The 23,208-nt window shown below is 43.7% G+C and overlaps 1 protein-coding gene across 1 annotated transcript in view; it reads left to right on the top strand.

The window, feature by feature from the left end:
* pid1 (phosphotyrosine interaction domain containing 1) overlaps positions 1 to 23,208 on the top strand; it is a 93,193-nt gene that overhangs the window by 10,715 nt on the left and 59,270 nt on the right. The gene's annotated exons all lie outside the window — the stretch shown is intronic.

Below are 23,208 nucleotides of genomic sequence, written 5' to 3'. Positions count from 1 at the left end.
TTTCAAGAGAACAGCGTCCACGACACCACACAACCCTGCCGCGGTAACCTCTGCAAGACATGCCAGATCATACTCCTGTGACTCGGCCAACGTTGTCTACCTCATACGTTGCAGGAAAGGATGCCCCAGAGCATGGTACATTGGCGAGACCATGCAGACGCTGCGACAACGGATGAACGGACACCGCGCAACAATCGCCAAACAGGAGGGTTCCCTCCCAGTCGGGGAACACTTCAGCAGTCAAGGACATTCAGCCACCGACCTTCGGGTAAGCGTACTCCAAGGCGGCCTTCGAGACACACGACAACGCAAAATCGTCGAGCAGAAATTGATAGCCAAGTTCCGCACCCATGAGGACGGCCTCAACCGGGATCTTGGGTTCATGTCACGCTACACGTTACCCCACCAGCGAACAAATGTTATCTGTTTTTAATATAACGGGTCAGTTGCTGTCTTTTCTATGTTTCTACCTCTCTATCTCTGTTTTTTTTTGTTTGTTGTTTTTTTTTGGTGATTTGTATATTCTGTGAGACCTGGCAGGTAACACCTGTCTGTCTGCACACTGATTGCCTTGGCAACGGGCAGTTGAAAAAACTGTCTGTAATCACCAAGCATTGTTCTGTGAATTATAAATGCGATTTCATTTCGAGGATTTCATTTCCACATCGTTCACCTGAGGAAGGAGGTAGCCTCCGAAAGCTTGTGAATTTAAAATAAAATTGCTGGACTATAACTTGGTGTTGTAAAATTGTTTACAATTGTTTAAAGTATGACAGCGAAACAAAGCTTCAAGCTTTATCAGATGTTTGAACAACTGCAAAATTTTGGTTATACACAAAGCTGTAGCCCAATAATTTGTGTTGCAGCCCAGCGTGTCAGCTTTCTTTGACCACCAAGGAACAGAAATATATTATTCCGCATTGTTGACCGCAGCCCCTAGCCGACAGCATCCCCCCACCTCATTATGGTATATGATTGTATACTGTATTGGGCTATGAGGGATTAGATAAATATTCACCACAACTTGACCAGAGGTTGGACACATAGCACTATTAGACTGTTAATGCATTTCTTGCGTACTCACTACTGGGCTGCCAGAGATTGGACACATGGTGCCATGGAGTTGCCAGGTATTGGATGCAGGGTGCCACTGGGCTGTGAAGGACTACAAGTAGGGTGCCACTGTGCTGCCGGGGATTGGAGACAGGATGCCGCTGATTGCCAAGGATTGTGCACAGGGTGCCTCTGGGCTGCCAGCGATTGAGATGTCACTGGCTGACAGACATTGGATACAGGGTACCATTGGGTTGTCAAGAGATTGGGTGCAGAGGGTCTCTGGTATTCCAGGTTTTGGGATGCCACTGGGCTGGTGGGGTTTTGATGCAGGTTACCACTGAGCTGCCAAGGATTGGATACATAGTGCCCCATGGCTACCAGTGATCAGAATTTGATTCAATGCTCACTTCTAGTACAGGATGAAGTAAAAATAAATTACTTTTACTAATAAGAATAGTCATACAGTTTCTTAAAAACTCAATGCACTATCCTTGTTGAATTCAGATAAGCTGCAGGTTACAATATGTTTATTATATGCAATACAAATTTTATTCATTATTCAGATATTTTAAAATGTTTGCCAAAATATATCTTGCTTTAAAAAACATTACAGCAGCTGTGTAAATAACTTTTTTCAGTGAGGGCACGTTAAATCTGTAAGGAAAAACATCTGGGGAAAGATGGTGTAATGATCTAGGTCATTGCCTGGAGCTTTCATTTGAGTTCCATGGAAAGGAGAGATGAGGTAAATCAGCTGCTGTTACTGGCTATCTGAGGCTCAGCAGGGTCATTCTGATGAAAAAGTACTTGAACTAACAGTGTTAAACATTGTCAGTTTAGAATTTGCAATTCGAGGAGACCTCGGGGGTAACTTTAATTTTTATCGCAGGGCGAAAAACGGATGATAGTGAATCGGCCGCCCATTTTACACCTCGCCTGATTTTCTTTTCCATTGTGAGAAACAGCTGAAAAACACCACAATAGCCTGGGTGACTTACTTTCCAACTTTGACTAGCTAAAATAAAGCAACGAGCCACCTTGCAAGTAATCTATCCCTTGATTCTGTTTTCTTACTTGTTGTGATCCTTTGTGGCCTGTGGCAGCTTTTCTCCAGCACACTGACTAGCTCCTCATCTGCACCAATGGACCATTTTATTTCTTGTTAGGAATTTTGTTGAAGAGACTTCATTACGGAGAGATCTAAAGAAGTAACTCTTGAAGCTTTCTTCCTCACTGCTGGGCTCCTCATGGATACTTTGGTTAATCCTGTAGGATTCCACTTTCTGTGAATTACAATCTTGACTAATAGTGATCTAGAGGAAGAAATATTGATTTACTTCAAGCATTCAAAAGGGAATTTAATTGATTCCTGATTCAATAAGGAGTGGAGGGATATAATGGCCCCGCTATTGCCAGGGAGGCCAGTTGGCAGCGGGGGGGGGAGGGGTGTGGCGACTGGGCACATGGGTAACCCGCCCAGTCAAATCGTTGTGTTCCCCACGCGATCGCGGGTAAATTGAAGCCACTTACCTTGGCTTCCGGGTTTGGAAACCTGCGCAGCGGGCGGACTGCGCACCGCATCACAGGCTGTCAGCTGGAGGAGCCCTATTTAAAGGGGCAGTCCTCCAATGCTGCTCCTGCAGCAAACAGCCAAAATTACAGCATGCAGCAGCCCAGGGGAAAGGTTGCTCCCAGCTTTAATGATGCCTCACTCCAGGTCCTACTGGATGGGGTGAGGAGGAGGGGGAGGACAGAGATCTTCTACCCGGCGGTCGGGAGGAAGTGGCCTTCCTCTGCCACCAAGAAGGCCTAGCTCGAGGTGGCAGAGGAGGTCACCTGCACCACCAACATATCCCGCACCTGGATCCAGTGCAGGAAGCGCTTCAATGACCTAACTAGGTCAGCCAAAGTGAGTACACTTACTCATTCTCCTACACTCCGTCTTCCACATCACCGCCCCCACCCCACAACTCCTTCTGCACTGCCAACACTACTCTATCACATCACTCCTCACACCCACACAAACCTCATCTTCAACTTACCTGCACTTACTCACCTCCCCAGTACTCATCCCACCACTATCACTCAACCCAATCCTCACACAATCTCATGGCTCTGTCTCATACTCACCCTCGGATGCATCTCTTTCACGGTCACCCTCACCCAACCTGCCACTACCTCTGCTGCAGCCACAGGGGATGCATCACGTATGAGTAGTAGGAAGCGTAAGGCAAAGGTTTCATGAGCACAAAGGGGATGCACAAGGGTGTTTGACAGTTTGTCATGTTTTTTTACTTATATTTGATTTTGGTTCAACTCACATTAAATATTATATTGTCACCACTACTGCCACGTCTTGGCCATTCTTGACTGGCTTGTGCAATAAATCCCTTTCATGAGGTTCTCCATGAACACCCACACTTGATGACACCCATTGGGTCACCCTGCAGTGGGTGTATGTGTAGTTGCAGGACTATTTTGTGCAGGTGCCTGTGGTGCAGCACTGTGTTGTGGAGTTCCACGTGGCGGAGGTGGACGGCATGCCTGGTGAGGCTGGTGATGTTGCTCGTCCTTGGATGAAGTGATGAATGCAGCCATGGCGCCGCCCCCCCCCCCCCAATCCTGACGGTGTGAATTTGAGGGGGTCCGCAAAGTAGGTAAATATGTTTGCACAGCAGAGTTTAGGGTATAAATTAATAATTTTGAGTGGAAAGACAAAGGTGTTGCAGCCAAAACTTTGTCTGAAGTGACAGAGTGCCCTGCTGCAATAAATGAGGTATTCCCCCCAACTGTCAAAAAATCCTTTGCATCTCCCACTGGCTGCTGACTGAAACACGTCTGCTCCAACAGGGAGTGTTTCCCACAGCACGGGAAACACACTGAGGATCCATGAAAATTGCATCCCTGCCAAAATCTCCAGTCAATGAGGTCTATCAAGTTCCTCAACTAGGTAAGTGAGTATTTTATTGTCATCTCTCCGGCTTTACTTGCCGGTGGGAGTCCCGCATGCGGGAGCTGCATGCGCATCCGAACGTGTCATTGGGGAACCCGGAAATGGGCGGGTTGGAGCTGGGCTCCAGACCCGCTCCAGGATTCCCCCATTTTAGGAGCCCCTCCACCCCGAACACACCGGCTCGGCCATCCTAAAATCAGCCCCAATATCTTTTCTGTTGCCAATTTTCTCCCTTCCCTTTTTCGCCTGAAGGTACTGAAACCTTCCTTGGGTACCATTCAATGGGTATTAGGCATCTTCCAGTACCTCACCCAAGTGGCCATTATTCAGGTAAGAGCCTAGACAGCAACATGTTACTCAATCCCAGGGGACATCACATGTAAACCCGACCCTGTCCTCGCTCAGTGTCCACAAATGCACACTTGCAGCATGGGGTCACTGAGTAATCTTCATGAGCAGACCCTAGGCAATTTTTGCTTCCCTATTCCAGGCTGCAGAGGCCAATTATAGCGCCACTAAACTTGCCCCAGCTGATGTCACGCATCTCAGCACAGACTGGGAAATGAAACTGAGACTTCCTGGCTGTACTGCTGAGCTATTCACTATTTAAACCCACTGACTCATTGATGAAGCAGAGCAATTGGGCTTTGAGTTCAGAGAAGAATAAGAAAATTGGTCAGATTAGTTCTTGAAACAGGAAGAAGGGTGCCTGAGTAAGCTGGATAGGGTTGAATGGCCCTTAATCATTTCTACATTCTTATGTGCTTAAATGCAGCTGGGGGTGGGAGGAGGGAGAGACAAAAGTATATTGTTTTAATATAATTATAATGCAATATAATTCTTCACAATAAATACCAACCCAATAGTATATATGTCTATAAAATTCTGACAGCTAAAAACTTCCATTAAAACATAGTGCTCAAAAGTCCAAAATCTTCTGTTCCCCTTCTTTAATAGTAACTTTTTCACCATTTAAGGTCACGTTGAATAGACAATGAGCTAAGAGATCCAAGCTCTTAGTAAATCACTAGTGGAACAATCTACTGAGAACAGGGGGAGCAATGGAAATTTGGCAATAATACTGAAGAGATATATTCAGAGTCTTATAGCTTTGAATATTGTAATTTTAATAAGGAATCCATTACAGGATAAATTAAAGGGTTCATCAAAACGCTTGACAAATTTCATGTTTTGTTCTGAAGCAAATAATGTTAAGTTATTGCATCAAAATGTATTGTTGCATAATTTTCCCCTGATGCGCATAGTGACAAATTTAAGCAGTCCTAGTGATTTAGACAAGGTTTCTCTTTAAACAAGCAGGATGCAATTATTATAAGATGACTTACTATACATCTTGTTACGGAAAGAGACAGTAGCTATTTGCAACTGTTTATATATTGCACCATATAAACTATATATGCTTAATTGTAAGATGAAGACTTTTAATGAATAGACTTAAAGCACCAAAGACTTACCGTAATAATTGGTCTCTATCAATGGTATCATGTCACAATATAGTTGCTTTGAAAGCTGCCTAAGATTATGGGTTCCTATGCTCACATTTAGGATATGCACATCTGGATCCAATATGTTTATCTAGGAGATGTCCTTGTGGGGCTGCTCACTGTGAGAATGAGTTCTAAATTATAACAACTCAGTGTTAGAGCAGAAAAAGTTACAAGAGAGACACCTTGCCTGTGTTTTATCACTGGAACTTAGAATTTGATTCAGTTGTTCTCTCAGGATGAAAACCTTATAAACTAGAACCTTAGAATGAGTTTTTAGCAAAACAGTAAACTTCTCCTAACTTGTAACTTTAATCTTATATTTTTCCCCCACTAAAGAAACTCCTGCCTGACATCTTTGGATAAATTCTGTTAGTTCCTGTACTGCCAGCGAGGCCTATCACACAGCCGGTATATATTCGATAGTCACGGGCTGCGCACATGGGATTAGCCAATATGCAGTTGCTGTAAGAAAGGCTCTGCCAATGCCATGGAATCTCCCAGAATTTACTATTTTTGATTCTGAGGAACATAGGAATGAACAGGATTAGGATTGCAATTCATCCGGGCAGTCCCAAAATTCACAAATATATGCTACTCCTTCTCTTGCATGCCTCAATTACTTTCCCTGTCAAATATCTATCACTTCCCTCTTGAATTTGTGATACTATTCACCTACATTGCCTTCTTAGGCAGTATGTTCCATTATATGTAAAGTAGATAAATCTAAACTGTCTGGTCGCCTTCCCTCACATGAGTTTGAGTCCATTCCACTTCATCATAGAGTTGGTAATTGTCAAAAATATTATTAAGGTTCAATTTATCTGCAACCCTTAGATCCTTGATTCTTGAATACCTCAATAAGATCTTCCCTATGCCTTCTTTTCACCAGTGTAAACATTCCCAGTTTCTCTAGCCTCTACTTGTAGTTCAGGGTCTTAATTCAAGATATCAATTTAGTTGGCCTTGACCATACCCTCTCCAGTGCCAGGATATTTTCACTGTAGTATAATGACCAGAATTATACATCGTATCCTAGATGGGCTGGATCTGTGCTTTGTTCGAGTTCAATATCACTTCCTGGGACTTATACTCTAGTCTTCTGCCTATACACCCTAAGCTCTTGTTAGCTTTCTATCCTGTTCCTCAAATTAGAAAACTCCTGATATGATTTCCAATCAGATTTATATCCAGCAGATCATTCATTTTGATTGACCATTATTTGCCCTACTTGATTATAAATTCTGTTCAACGCTTAACATATTGTCACATGTAAGAAAATAACAGTTGGAAAGATAAGTTTACGTCTTAGCGCAAATTGGTGGAAACCTATGTATTTTTTATCAGGCCGGAAGTAGAGTAATGGACCTGAGCAATAGTGAGTAACAAGAAAGCTTAACAAAAGGGAAGAAAAATAGCAAATGATGGACTGAATAAAAATGCCAGATCTCTTTCCCTCTTTAATACTCAAGCTTCTTTACATCTCAGGAGCTTGTCCCTCCTGTCAGTGATACAGATTAGAAATATATTTACAATCAAGCTGTATTCTGGGATGGATGTGGAAATGTCACACCTGTGCAGTAAGGGGTACTCTTTTGGGATTGAGAAGAGAGTACAGGGAGCTTTACTCTGCATCTGGCTGTGCCATTCCTGACCTGGGAGTGCTTGATATTGACACTGGGTGCCTGAAATGGAAAGAGTTCCATTCCAAAATTGAAGTCAATGGAAATGAAAATCTGGAGAGATGTAAAACAGGTGCCAATTCGCTATCACCCATTTTACGCTATCACCCAAAGTCAAAATTGGTAGGAAGAATAGAAAAGCAGAATACTTTTTAAAAGGTGAGAGACTATGAAATGTTGATATTCAAAGGGATTTGGGTGACCTTGTACACGAAGCACAGCAAGTTAACATGCAGGTACAGCAAGTAATTAAGAAGGCAAATGGTATGTTAGCCTTTATTGCAAGGGGGTATGAGAGTAAGGAGGTCTTGCTGCAATTTTATAGGGCTCTGGTGAGACCACACCTGGAGTACTGTGTACAGGTTTGGTCTCCTTACCTAAGGAAAGATATACTTGCCTTAGTCGGGGTGCAGCGAAGGTTCATTAGATTGATTCCTGGGATGAAAGGGTTGTCCTATGAGGAGAGATTGAGTAAACTCTCTGGAGTTTAGAAGAATGAGAGGTGATCTCATTGAATCTTATAAAATTCTTAGAGGGCTTGACAGGGTTGATGCTGACTGGCTGTTTCCCCTGGCTGGAGAGTCTAGAACTAGGGTTCATAGCCTCAGGATAAGGGGCCGGCCATTTAGGACTGAGATGAGAAAAAATTTCTTCACTCGGAGGGTTGTGAATCTTTGGAATTCTATACCCCAGAGGGCTGTGGATGCTCAGTTGTTGAGTATATTCAAGACTGAGATTGACAGATTTTTGGACACTAAGGGAATCAAGGGATATGGGGATCGGGCGGGAAAGCGGAGTTGAGGTAGAAGATCAGCCATGATCTTATTGAATGGCGGAGCAGGGTCTAGGGGCCGTATGGCCCACTCCTGCTGCTATCTCTTATGTTCTTATTACCACCATTGTATTGTAGTGCACCCATTTCCATACAAAGTGAATTTCTGTGTGCAACAGTCCTAGAACTAATGTTTGCGTTATAAAAATGTCTACTGTACCACATTGAATAGATGTACAGCACTATGAATAAATACACATTTTCCAAGGCTGATAATGGATGGCTCACAAACAATGGAACCTTTGCTTTAGAAGATGAAATGTGTTCTCAGTTGTGTTATATGTGCCCAATGTGCCTATGCTTATCTAGAGACTATGGGTTATATAGACGTGGCAACATGTCTTCAGACCATTGTCTGAGACTGATTCAAAATTATGAGTTAAGCTAGGAAGTTATGAGTTATATGTATGATTCTGTACTTGATATTACTGAAAATTTGGACATTGACAGATTAAAAGTATCCTTTGTGACTTATGAGAATTGTCCTTTGGAAATCTGCTGCACTCCAATTCCCCAGGAAAATTCAGCAGTAAAATAGAAACATTGTTGATCGGCATTCTGTGCCTTTGTTGATCCTGGAAACTGCATTTATCTTAGTAAATGTGCATCCATCACCTTGCCATTGCAATTTGACACTCGTGAATCTGCGATGCCAAAAAAAAATCTTCTTGTAAATTGAAAGTTATTGGCAGCATATAAACTGAATGCAGCAGTTACCTTGACTGCTACTGGTAGGTCTGTGACAATTAGGAGCTGAACACTGAACAAGTAGAAAATGTCCATGATGAGGTGAAACTACTGCACACACTGCTGCTCAGTGAAAGCCAGACAGTAATTTGTCCTTGGCATATGCGTCCTTGTAACAAGACTCGTCCAGTGGCTAAATATTCTTCTTCTCCTAATTCAGAGTTATTTATGACACATAGCAGCTATAAAACAAACACTCCGGCCACACCTTATATCCATTAACTCTTTCAAACATGGTAAGGAAATTGAATATCTGAATAGTACACTTAATCCTATTTTAGTTAGAACTAAACACATGGATCTACCTACTTTCAGCTCTGTCCTGTCACTCTTTTCTTTACTCATGTTTCAGGTGCACAATGTTCATCCTGAACAGGGTTTTGATAAAGAAAATGCATACCAGACACTTAGCTGAACTGTACTCTCAAATATTCCCATCTGGTGCAATGATGTGGCAGTGCTTCCTCAAAGGTGTCTGACTTTTAAACTGAATGGTTATATTTGGAAAATCTGATCTCAAACCACTTGCCAGAAACAGTCCCATTTTCGTTCATGAATCACTCGTCATTGTGCCATTGTGTGAGTCATATCCTGATGAGAACAGTTCAGGATGGGACTTAACTGCCAGATTGAAAAACTTTGTACTAAGCAGTAACCCTTTAAAGACTGTTGAAGCATTCTGCTCTGGAAGAGAAAAGAGCAAAAAGATTAGGACCAGTTCAGCATGACCATAAAAACTGGTGTAGCTACAAGAAGGTGTCTTCAATTCCCACCCCCTTCCCCATTAGCAGGGTGTAGCCCTACTCATAAGTACATGTGGACATATCCCAATCAGAAAGAGTAATATTTGACCTCCTTCTGAAACTGGAGAAATACCAAGCAGTCTATGGCCTGTACTTAGTGGCCCACTCGACACCTCCTCCCAGCACAATGACATTGACAGGAAAGCACAATGTAACAACGGGCTCGATTTTCGGACATCCAAGCCAGTGGGTTCATGGCGGGGGGGCTCCGAAAATCGGAGATTCCCGGGGCGGGTCCGGAGCCCGGCTCCAACCCGCCCACTTCCGGGCTCCCCAGTGACGTGCATAGATGCGCGCGCAGTCCCCGCATGCAGGACTCCCGCCGGCAGTTAAGGCCGGCGGGATACCACTTAAGGCAATTAATGTGATAGTTCAGGTCGTTAGCAGACCTGATTTGTAGGATATTTTAGGAGGGATGGGGTTTTCATCTCAACTGAGCGTGTTTCCCGTACTGGGGGAAACACTCCCAGTTGAAATGGACGTGTTGCAGCCACCAGCCTGTGGCAGCTGCAAAGTTCCATTTGACAGGTAGTCGGGGGGGTGGGGGGAGACCCTCACTCATTGCAGGAGGCCACTCTGTCACTTTGGACAAAATTTGGCCTCCACCACCCTCCTCCTAACAATAAAATTCACAAACTTGGAACCTCAACCCCGGTGCGCAGACACATTTACCTACCTTGCGGATCCCCTCAAACGTACATCCTCTGGATGGGGGCCGCCATAGCTGCAGTCATGGCCTCCTCGGAGGACGGACAGCGTCACCAGCCTCGCCGGCCACACCGTCCACCTCTGACACGTGGAGCTCCACAACACAGTGCTGTGACACATCCACCTGCACAGCAGGAGGGAGGGCAACCGCAGAGAGAGACGCGTCGCAGAAGACACTACCCTCGCCACAGGGTCTACAGACCGAGGCTCAGCTTCCTGGACCTCTCTGAGCTTCAGTGCACATGGGGGCTCAGAGTCACTCGACATGTAGTCGTGGACATCTGCGGCCTCCTTCATGCCGAGCTGCTCCCGGCTGGCCCGAGCACCATCTTCTTACCTGTCACCGTCAAAGTCACCACTGCCCTCAACAACTTCTCCTCCGCATCCTTCCAGGGTGCCACCGGAGACATCGCTGACACCTCTCAGTCGTCTGCACAAAAGAGCCCTGCAAATACACCTACACCCACTCTGCAGTGACACAATGGGTGGCATCAGTTGTGGGTCTTCATGGTGATCCTCAGGAAAGGGCATTATTGCACAAACCAGACAAGATTTGCAAAGACGTGGCAGTAGTGGTGACAATATAATATGTAATGTCAGTTGATAAGAAATTATATATAAATAAAAACCATGACAAACCCTCAAACACCCTTGTGCATCCCCTTCATGCTCACGACACGTTTGCCTTACGCTTCCTACTACACATATGTGATGCATGCCCTGTGGCTGCAGCACAGGTAGTGGCAGGTTGGGTGAGGCTGACCGTGAAAGAGATGCATGAGAGGGTGAGTATGAGACAGAGCCATGAGATTGTTTGAGGATTGGGTTGAGTGGTAGTGGTGGGATGAGTACTGGGGAGGTGAGTAAGTGCAGGTAAGATGAGGATGAGCTTTGAGTGGGTGTGAGGAGTGATGTGATAGAGTAGTGTTGGCAGTGCAGAAGGAGATGTGGGGTGGGGGCGGTGATGTGGCAGTAAGTGTACTCACTTCGGCTGACCTACTTAGGTCATTGAAGCGCCTCCTGCACTGTATGCAGGTGGGTGATATGTTGGTGGTGCTGGTGACCTCCTCTGCCACCTCGAGCCAGGCCATTTCCTCCCATCCGCCGGGTAGAAGATCTCTGTCCTCCCCCTCCTCCTCACCCCATCCAGTAGGGCCTGGTGTGAGGCATCATTAAACCTGGGAGCAGCCTTCCCCCTGGGCTGCTCCATGCTGTAATTTTGGCTCCTTTCTGCAGCATCAGTCAGTGGAGGACTGCCCCTTTAAATAGGGCTCCTCCAGCTGACAGCCTGTAATGCGGGTGCGCAGTCCACCCACTGCGCAGCTTTCCAACGCGAAACCCGGAAACCAAGGTAAGTGCCTTCAATCAGGCTGCGATCGCGTGAGTACCCCGAATTCAATGCACCCAGTCGACCCCCCGCTGCCAACCCGCCTCCCTCCTAACATAACTACTTTAGAAGACCCCCACTTCTCTGATCCAACTGATCTCCAGAGACCAAGGTCAAACAAATTGATTCAACCCTAAAACTTACATTTTAAGTAAAAAGAAAAAGACAAATGTAGGTCCCTTACAGCCAGAAACGGGAGAATTCATAATGGGGAACAGGAAAATGGCAGAGAAATTAAACAAATACTTTGGTTCTGTCTTCACGGAAGAGGACACAAATAACTTCCCAGAAATGCTAAGGAACCAAGGGACTAGTGAGAAGGAGGAATTAAAGGAAATTAGTATTAGTAAAAAAATAGTGCTGCAGAAATTAATGGGACTAAAAGCCGATAAATCCCCAGGGCCTGATAATCTGTATCCCAGAGTACTAAAAGAGGTAGCCATGGAAATAGTGGATGCATTGGTTGTCATCTTCCAAAATTTTCTAGATTATAGAACAGTTTCTGCAGATTGGAAGGTGGCAAATGTAACCCCAGTATTTAAAAAAAGAGGAATGGAGAAAACAGGGAACTACAGACCGGTTAGCCCAACATCAGTAGTAGGGAAAATGCTAGAGTCTATTATAAAGGATGTGGTTACAGGACACTTAGAAAATATCAACGGGATTAGACAAAGTCAACATGGATTTATGAAAGGGAAATCATGTTTGACAAACCTACTGGAGTTTTTTGAGGTTGAAACTGGTAGAATAGATAAGGGAGAACCAGTGGATGTGGTTTATTTAGATTTTCAGAAGGCCTTTGATAAAGTCCCACATAAGAGGTTAGTGTGCAAAATTAAAGCACATGGGATTGGTGGTAATATACTGGCAGATAGGAAACAGAGAGTAGGAATAAATGGGTCTTTTTCGGGGTGGCAGGCAGTGACTAGTGGGGTACCGCAGGGATCAGTGCTTGGGCCCCAGCTATTCACAATATATATCAATGATTTGGATGAGGGAACCAAATGTAATATTTCCAAGTTTGCTGACGACACAAAACTAGGTGGGATCGTGAGTTGTGAGGAGGATGCAAGGAGGCTTCAAGGTGATTTAGACAAGTTGAGTGAGTGGGCAAATACATGGCAGATGCAGTATAATGTGGATAAATGTGAAGTTATCCACTTCGGAAGGAAAAACAGAAAGGCAGAGTATTATTTAAATGGTGATAGAGTGGGGAATGTTGATGTACAAAGGGACCTGGGTGTACTTGTACACCAGTCACTGAAAGCAAACATGCAGGTGCAGTAAGCAGTAGGAAGGCAAATGGTATGTTGGCCTTCAGTGTAAGAGGATTTGAGTATAGGAGCAAGGATGTCTTACTGTAGTTATACAGGGTCTTGGTGAGACCACACCTGGAGTATTGCATGCAGTTTTGGTCTCCTTACCTAAGAAAGGATATCCTTGCCATAGAGGGAGTGCAGCGAAGGTTCACCAGACTGATCCCTGGGATGGCAGGACTGTCGTATGAGGAGAGATTGGGTCGACTCGGCCTATATTCACTCGAGTTTAGAAGAATGAGCGGGGATCTCATTGAAACATATAAAATTCTGACAGGGCTAGACAGACTGGATGCAGGGTGGATGTTTCCCCTGGCTTGGGGGTCCAGAACGAGGGGTCACAGACTCAGGATACGGGGTAGGACATTTAGGACTGAGATGAGGAGAAATTTCTTCACTCAGAGGGTGGTGAACCTGTGGAATTCTCTACCACAGAAGGCTGTGGAGGCTAAGCCACTGAATATATTTAAGAAGGAGCTAGATAGATTTCTAGACACAAAAGGCATCAAGGGGTATGGGGAGAGAGCCGGAATATGGTATTGAGATAAAGGATCAGCCATGATCATACTGAATGGCAGAGCAGGCTCGAAGGGCCGAATGGCCTACTTCTGCTATGTTTCTATGTCTATGTTTCTATTGCTTCCAGCACATGCACAGCCATGTCAAGAAATCTTAATGTATTATCTATTATGTATCATTTGTCACTCAACCAACATCACTAAAACAGATTATGTGGTCATGCATCTCATTGCTGTCTGTGGGACTTTGCTGTGTGCAAATTGGCTGCCATGTTTCCCTACATTACAATAGTGATTGCACTTCAAAAGTACTCATTGGCTGTAAAGTGCTTTGGAACGTCCTGAGGTCATGAAAGACACTATATAAATGCAAGTTATTTCCTTCCCTTTCCATTATCTACTCCCATCAGCACTATAAAATCAAAATGTACAATGGCTTCATAAAATATGTGTGAATGTAATATCTTGAGAATTCAATAAGGAGAAAAAAACAAAAATAAGTCACGTTTTGCTGCATAGTGTTATGTCAGTACATTAAACATTGTCTTGGGAGCTGATCAAAAAAGGGGTAATAACTGTGAGCATATATTCTCAGTTTTACTGCACGTTTCTAGGGGGTGTATTCATTAATATGGCCATATGTTCAGGTTCAGGACCACAAGGTTGCAGTATGCACAGTGCTGTAAATTTCTGGGGAATCCAATAGTACATTTTCCTCTGTTTGCTAATTTTAGCAAATAAGACATGAGCATAAAGTATTATTCCCCACTTTATAGCCATGTCTACTTTTTCACTAAAACTAGAGAATGGAGATAACTATAGCCCCCCTAAATGACAAATCTCTGTGTATTAGAATGTGCCAACATGGTGCATCACTGTGTCCATTGGCCATCTACAACAGTGTTTACAACAGCTACAAAACTGCCCCTATTTTTTGTGTTGTTAGCAAATTTCAAGATTGTGTGTCCAACACCCAAGTCCAAATCATCTATACACACTGAGAGCAAAGGTCGACCCAACACTGATCCCTGGGGTACACCATTTCCAACACTTCTCTAGTCTGAGCAACACCCATTTACCCCAACTTACCTTGCTGCCAGCCGGGCGACCCAGAGGCCGCCCCATTATGCACCGGCCCAAATCCAGCAAGCTGCATTTGAGACGGGCAGCTCACTGGTTTTATTTAAATGAGGCTCGGCCTTCGAAATGTTCTGGGCCTTCCACTGCACCTCCCAGGAGTGCATGTTAAGCCAGCCATCCGCTAAATGATAAATTACCCCCTACTGTACCTTATGCCTCCATTGTTATTAATGCTTCTCATTTTGCAATTTTGTTTTGAACATTTAGTGCATTCACATATATACCACTCAATCCTCACTCTTCATTTTTTGGAATGTTGACTTTTATCCTTTTGTCTACTTTTCTCATTTAATTTTTTGATATTCCTTGCCCATCTACAATAGTGTTTTTATCTTTCACTACCTCATAGCCTCTTTCATTCCCTTTCTCCTACGATAATATTCTTTTTGCTATTTATTGCAGCTACCCCTTCTGCTTCTATTCTAACAGCTTTCTTAAGTCTGTTCTCCCTCCCTAGTCTCAAACCTAGACTCATCCTATGATTCCCCATAAACATCACGATCTGTGGCCCGTGAGGTGCGTGTCTGGTGACTGATTCAAGTGTGGGGGATGACAGTTGGTGCTTTTGTCTGTGTTGCTCTGTCAGTTCTGTTCAAGGGTGAGTGAATTCCCTTTGCTCTGTGAGGAGAGCAGATGGTACCTTATGAGTACTTATTCATGTGGGTACTCCATTATCATTTCAAGCTCTGTTATGCACTTGGCTACAGTTACACTACATTCCTGTAACATGAATAAGATATATCACTAGTTCTGCACTCTCTGATAACAACAATTACAACAACAACTTGCATTTTTACAGCACCTTTAACATAGTAAAATGACTTCACAGGACCGTTATCAAACAAAATTTGACACTGAGCCACATAAGGAGATATTAAGACAGGTGACCAAAACCTTGGTCAAAGAGGTAGGTTTTAAGGAGCATCTTAAAGGAGGAGAGAGAGGTAGAGAGGCGGAAGGGTTCAGGAAGGGAATTACCGAGCTTAGGGCTCAGGCAGCTGAAGGCATGGCTGCCAATGGAGGAGTGATGAAAATCAGGGATGCGCATGAGGCAAGAATTGGAGAAACGCAGAGATCTCGGAGAATTGTAGGGCTGAAGGAGGTTGCAATGATCGAGAGGGGGGAGTCCATGGAGAGATTGGAAAACAAGAATGAGAATTTTAAAATCGATGTGTTACCGGACCGGGAGCTAATGTAAGTCAGCGAGCACAGGAGTGATGGGTGAACAGGTGCGAGTTAGAATAACCTGTACCGATCTCCGTTTTCAAGACTCTCCCTTTTAATCAGCTTCCCAGTAGCTTCCTTAAAGGGAATCAGTGGTTTCTGTTGTAGGACCACCACCTGTTGCACCCCATTTGTCTTTAAACAAAATATCAATGGGGATTGAGACAGGGTGATGTAGCCCATGGAATTGCTTCTTGCCATACATTCTCTCTCCCATCATATCATCTATAATGTAATTTGTACAACCACATTATTTTAATTTCTAATACCTTGCTCAATTTTTGTTGACACTTCTGGGTCAGTATTTTCTTTGGTTGGCCTGGGCCAGCAGCTACCAGGAACTGCTCATGTTGAATTGCACAATTCACCATAAAATGTGTGAGAACATTACCACCATCTTCCTAATCACAGCTCACACCATACCTCATCAAATGGTGGTTCCCCCAGTTGGCTCCTGAAATATGCATATTCATAATCCTGTTCTTTCCTTTTCTTCCTCTCCATTCCGCCCCCACGCCCCACCATGCCATGTACCCTTCCCACACACAAGCCAATGGTTCCCAGGAGTTGTCTCTGAGCACCTTGGGTTGACTTGTCTGCTGATTCTAACCCCCGCCCCTCCCCCACCTCCTGCCCCAGACCAGCACCGTTCCTCCACTTTCCCCATCTCCTAATGAAGGTCTGTAAATTTCTAAATTGTAAACCGACACTAGGATTAGATCTTCCACCCAAGGGTGGAAAAGCTAGCCCGTCTAGCTTTTTTTTTAAATAAAAAAATAAATACATGTTTCCATTAACTGCCGTCTCTTGTTGTGAAGTTATTATTTACTGAGGTTTCAAAATCAACAAAGAAAATCTCAGAATTCAAGCATGCAGTTAAATTCCCTGTAGTTTTGGTCTTGGCAAAAGGTGGGGGCCATACTTGATAGTCTGGTTGAAATTGTGACCTCAGTGTGTGGGGAAATCAGTACCTACCCTTTATTTACAGTTTTGATCTGCAGGACATTCATATCAAGCATTTTTCACAAGCCTCTCTTTCATCACATCAATGCGAGCCAGAGCTCAAAGAACAATGAAGGAGTTGTAATGTGGAGGTGAGGCCCTGCTTTCTTTAAAATCACAGAGACCTTCAATGGGAGACTTTCTTTCTATCTTCATATGTGCTTGATGTAGGTCATATATTACAGAAGGAATAGAAGGAATGTGATGCTGGCAATACAGGCTGGAGACAGTTTACTGCTAGATGACAGTAAATGGTTCAATCTACATCCAAGAAGTGACTGGTACTATGTGAATCATTCACATAAAATAAAATACACATGTGGAATTAAAATATAAAACAACATCTTGCTGGCAAAAATAAATATAACACGCTAACAATTTGGAACATTTTTCCAGGAAAAAAAGATTTGCATTTATTTAGTGCCTTATCAGAAGGGTCATCTCAGAAATGTCTTCAAGCACTTCACGTACAATGTGATCCTTTGAAGTGCAGTGACTGTTTTGCACACAGCAAGGACCTACAAACAGCCACCAAATGAATGAATAGTTAATCTGTTTTTTGGTGATCTTGATTGAGGGATGAATGTTTGCCAGGATCAGTGTTGGACCAGTGATATCAGCGGCAATATTCCAAGGCCAATGAACCCACCACTCAGGTTTTAAATAGCCTTGGCTCCCACTCCCAACACTCCCATATCCTTTTCACAGTAGTGCAGCATAAGAATCCTGACCCAGTTTTAATGGAGGGTCCCTGGTTCACTTGGCAGTGAGCTGAATCAGTTCTGGAGACTGCTACGCAGTGGAGGCACAGCAGTTAGAAAATGCAGCCATGGACTGATAGAAAACGCAAAGATGTCGGCACACATACCATTGAAGCAGTATCTGTACAGTAAGAGTTAACCTTAAGAAATGAGCGCAAGTGTAGAAACGAATAAGGGAGAAATGGGCTCCACTCACCTCATAAATAACTGTTCAAAGATTCATTAACTAGGTCCAGGTGTGCTCTCAGCATCAAAAAGCCTAATCATAACCATTCCTTTCTTTTTATTACTTGAAGGCTCCTTTGTACATTCCTGTAGCTCCAACCCCATCACCACTAAGCTGCATTTCTACCCTGCACCTTCCATCTAATAAAGAGGCTGTAGTGAATGATCCAACGGGTTCTCCTCCGGGCTCCACAAGGCTAATGTGGGCCGCTGCCCCCCACCGCAATCCGCCGCCCCTCCGCGGACCTACCTTCCTGTTGATCGGGTCAGCCTCTGGGCCACCCAATATTGTGTCAGCCTGGAACCGATGAGCTGCCGCGGGACATCCATTTGGGGCGTGCAGCTCACCGGCAGCATGTAAACAAAGCCCACCCTTCAATATGGACTGAATTTCGCCTACGGGGTTTTACAACTGGCGCAGGATCCTGACTTGAATATTTAAGGAGCCAAATGCCTGTTTCAGATGGGTGCCCTGGATGACTAAATGTTCCCGAGCCAATATGGCATCTGGTGTACTTCTAGTCCAGGTTAGGCACAACAGATCACAACACAAAATTTGGAAGTATTTTGCCCATTTTACGGGTGCAAAATGAGCAACCAAAAGTCGAATTTCTTCCCCTGTGTATAATACAAGCACGATCAAGTGCTAGCCAGCCAACCAATCAAAACATCAGATTTTAATAACCCATAGGGAAATGAAGTAATAATGAGCATTCCAGGCTGTTGTAATGGGACTGGGAGCTATCAATTTCCAGTCCCACAGCCCAGTCTGAAACTCGCTAGAACATTAATCATTACCGTTAACAGATAAGGCTTTTTACTAGACCTGCCACTATTTGCGATTCAAAAAAAGTAGGATAGGATGAGGGAAGAGACCTGAAACTCAGGTGGCAGAGAATAAGAAAGCATTTACTCATATCAGTGAACAGGAATCCGTGTACCGTCATATTGAAATACTTGCCTCAAGTACTCAATGTATAACTGCTATGTTTTGCTACTAGTAAATGGCACTGTATGAGGTTCTGTAATTGCTGTTACTTTAAGGAGTCATTCTATATTTTTAAACTTGCTGGTGTTCCGTTCTTTTCTAGGGTGAATAACTGTAGCCCAACCAATGTTTTCTATAGAGTTAACATTACTTTTTTATTCTTGTACTCTTATAAAACTCAAAATACTGTTGGCCTTTATTTATGGCACTATCTAACTGCACTCACACTATCAGGGTACTTGTATTTGGGCCACTGGGTCTCTCTCTTCGTCCACACTCTTCAATGTCTTTCCATTGAGTGTATACTTGTTTTTCCTCCCAAACTGTATTACCTCACATTTATCCATATTAAAGCACACCTGCCATCTGTCTGCCCATTCCGCTAACCTATGACTTCCTGAAGTCTTTTACAGTCCTCCTTACTATTTACCAAACCTCCTATTTTTTGTGTTGTTGGCAAATTTCAAGATTGTGTGTTCAATATCCAAGTCCAAATTATCTATATCTACTGAGAGTAAAAGTCAACCCAACACTGATCCCTGGAATACACCATTTCCAACCATTCTCTAGTCTGAGCAACATCCATTTACCCTAATTTACCTTGCTGCCAGCCGGGCGACCCAGAGGTGGCCTTACCACTGTGATGTTCCTTAAGTCATGAAGGACAATATATCATGAACTTCCCGTGCCTTTCACAGGTAGATAAATTCTTAAACCAACAGTCCAACAGAGTATGGAAACAGCAAAGGGTTAAAGGGACACCAGTACGTCACTCACTTTTGCCCATGTTCTTCTTGCTGTTCACCATGCCCAGCTATACCTCCTCCTCTGTATCTGGAGGGGAAAGTCAACCTCCACACCAAAACGGCCTCTGTGACTTTTTTAAAATTTCAAAATATACTTTATTTCATAAAATTTAAAGATACGCGTGGTTTACACACAGTTCAAATATAGGCCACTAAATGCAGCACTGCAGTTCAAAGTGACCTCTGTGACACTCCATTACACAATCCATCCAGATCGCTGAAACAAGATTTCCTTATTTGTCATTGAGACATTCTACATAACAGGTGTGCACTCTACATTTGGAACAACAAAAACTTTTCACTGTATAAGTGGCTCATTAACTGAGAAGTGCATCGTGGTTAGGTGGTATTTTGATATTGATAGATAACAAAAGTGTATTCTCAGAAATCGTGCTTCAATTCCATGCATTCTCACAATTTCATAAGCGCTCCATTAATTTCAACCAAATAAGGGAACAGCAGTTCAAAGGTATTTATTTATCCTATTTTTCAGGAAAGTTAGGATTTTGATCCCTCGGTATCAATATCAAACACTGCTAAGTCACACATAGCACCTTTTTTTTATATATTTCAAAATATACTTTATTCCATAAAATTTAAAGATAAATAAAGGGCTCAAAATGCAGCACTGCAGTTCAAAGCAATACAGTCCAGATCGTATACACTATGATTTCATTGTTACAATTTTAAAACACAGTACATATTTTCTAATACATTCTGTACAATACAAGGTGGGGTGACCTTACACGGTGGCCTTTCCCCATAGAACCTTTGCGTAGCTTGCACCTCTCTTCAGCACGTACTCCTGAATCTTGGAATGTGCCAGTTGACAACACTCGGTCGTGCACAGCTCCTTCAGCTGGAAGACCAGCAGGTTTCGGGTGGACCAAAGTGCCTCCTTCACCGAATTGATGGTGATATCTGTCTCGGTGTGCGTCTCGGGGAACAACCCATACAGCACAGTGTCCTGTGTTACCGAATTGTTTGGGATGAACCGGGACAGATATCAACGCATCTCTCTCCACACCCTCTGCGCAAAGGGGCAGCCCATCAGAAGGTGGAAGACGGTCTCCTCCCCGCCACAGCCTCGAGTGCAGCTCGCGGTGGTGCTGAGGTTCCGTGTGTGTTGGAAGGACCGGACTGGGAGGACCTTTCTCACCACCATCTAGGCTACATCCTGGTGCCTATTGGTCAGTTCCTGCAACGAGACGTTCTGCCAAATGGCATCGACCGTCTGGTCGGGGAAGAAACCGATCGAGTCTGCCCTCTCCGTTCCTGGAAGGACCCTTAGAACATTTCGTGTCGACCACTGTCTGACGGCCTTGTGGTCAAAGGGGTTCCTCCTCAGGAACTTCTCCACCTGGGACAGGTTGGGGGGGCTACAGTCCAACTGGACTGGACGTCCTGCGCCTGCTCGGCCAGTATGGCCAGACCTAACCTTCTCAGTGTGTTGGACAGGTAGAAACCCAGCATGTAGCGACACTTGGTGTTTGCGTACTGGGGCTCTACACATATCCTGAGGCAGCCACACGCAGTGGCGTTGGAGTCGCTCTTCCTCCCTTTGTCTGGGGGCTTGTACGTGGTGGCCCTGCAGACGCATTCTACCTTGGACCTCCAGACAAAGTGGAAGATAGCTCGGGTGACTGTGATAGCGGAGTTGTGGGGAATGGGCCAGACCCTGGCCGCGTAGAACAACACCGCGAGTACCTCACATCTTATCACCAGGTTCCTGCCAGTTATGGAGAGAGATCGCCCCACCTACATACCAAGCTTTTGTTTGGCCTTGGCGCAAAGGGAGAATAAATTTTCTCATTTTACAATGCTCCAACAATATGCCTCAATCATAAGGCCCCAGAGGAGCTCCCCATGCTATAGCAGTGTGACATCTCAATTTCACACATCATCCACTGTTGATACTGTCTCTAAGTGAGATTAATAGTTTATTGTCAATTAGTAATGAATTATGCAAAATTCTGTGCTATGGTCCTAGAAACTGGATTAAGAGTGCCTCAACATAATTAACATAGGATCCTTACACCCAGTCTGAGCTAGTTTCAAACCTATGCCCCAAAGGTGGAAGGACAGTATTCTAACCTACTTTGCACTAAGAGCCCCCAAGCATTATTATGCAATGTTTGATGGTGCTTTTCCAATTCAAGCTTGCCAGTACTAGTCTAGCTGATACTCATGTTTACACAAAGGATAGCTTGAATTTTTTTTTTGTTATTTTATGTTTTTTGGGGTTTGTTTATTTGTTTTTTTATTTTGCAACGACAACATTTAAAGATCTTGAGAAGAATCTGCTGGCAGTTAAAATTCCTCAGACAGCTGGTAAACATTTCTAATGTGGACACTGAATGGACTGATGTCTCTTTAACCCTTTACTATTTTCATACTCTGCTGGACTGCTGGTTTAAGAATTTTTCTACTTGTGAAAGGCACAGGAAGTTCATGATATATTGGCCTCCTAACAAGATTTTTGATTTCACTTGGAGAATACTGTAAATTTAGGACTGCTTCAAGGCCCCATATGTTTTTATAATATTCAGTTTTCAGACTTCACAGACTCAGCATTGTCCAGTACAACTTGTTTCAAAGTATACCAGGAACATTTAATACTCAAGAGAATTAAAATCCTATGGAATTTATAGTTATTTGAGATCTAATAGGAACCTGTAGGGCAAAATAAAATCTTTAGAATTTACAAGTGTCCTTATATGCCCTTACTGCATTTAACTCCAAAACCTCATAAAGGTTTTTAAGACCCTTCAAGGGTTTGAAGCTGCTTTACCCCATAGAATGTTAGGATGCAGTTCACAAGAATGCATTTCCCCACAACCCAGTTCCCAACTGGTGCCATTGAAGGAAGAGTTACCAAACAAATATCAGGTGATTCCTACACTAGGACTTTGGGGAACTCATCCATGCAAGTTACCTCAGCCCACAATTGTGTACACTGGACTGCATTAGCAGAGCCCAGTCTCAAACTGGGACAGAGAGAGAGAAAATAAAAGTTTTACTAGCTTGTACAGTGGACCATTATCTATTGCTCACTGTCCAGATTATCCATCAAAATTTTCGCAGGACAAACCTTTGTGCAATATATTGTCTCATTGCACAATATTTTCACTGGCATTTCATTTCTTTTTGTTGGTAACGAAAACCACTTTTTATTTGCACGTATTGCACTCACCCTCATTCCATGTCTAAGTATTGATGTACCTTCGGTTCAAGAGCAAAATTCAAAGACCCGCCAATTATCTGCCAATTTCCATTATTTTCTGTATTATGGAGGATCATCTATTATATTTTGCCAATGTGCTGATATGCAGGAAGAGCTGAGGCAGTTGATCTGCTAATTGTTTTTTTTATTTCCAGTGCCATCTATTATAAAGGTCTTCCCATATCTTGCACTAAAAGTTGACCTCAATTTGCTTCATGAGTTGTGCTCTCTATATTGAAATTATTTTTATTATAGGATATCTGTGGGAAACTGCTGGTGTGAAAGGGTGGGCTGTCAGCATTTTGGTAACATTTAAAAAGAATCCCTTTTTA

This window comes from Heptranchias perlo, chromosome 13, assembly GCF_035084215.1.
Source record: "Heptranchias perlo isolate sHepPer1 chromosome 13, sHepPer1.hap1, whole genome shotgun sequence".
NCBI lineage: Eukaryota > Metazoa > Chordata > Chondrichthyes > Hexanchiformes > Hexanchidae > Heptranchias > Heptranchias perlo.
This window is presented reverse-complemented; position numbering and strand designations above follow the sequence as displayed.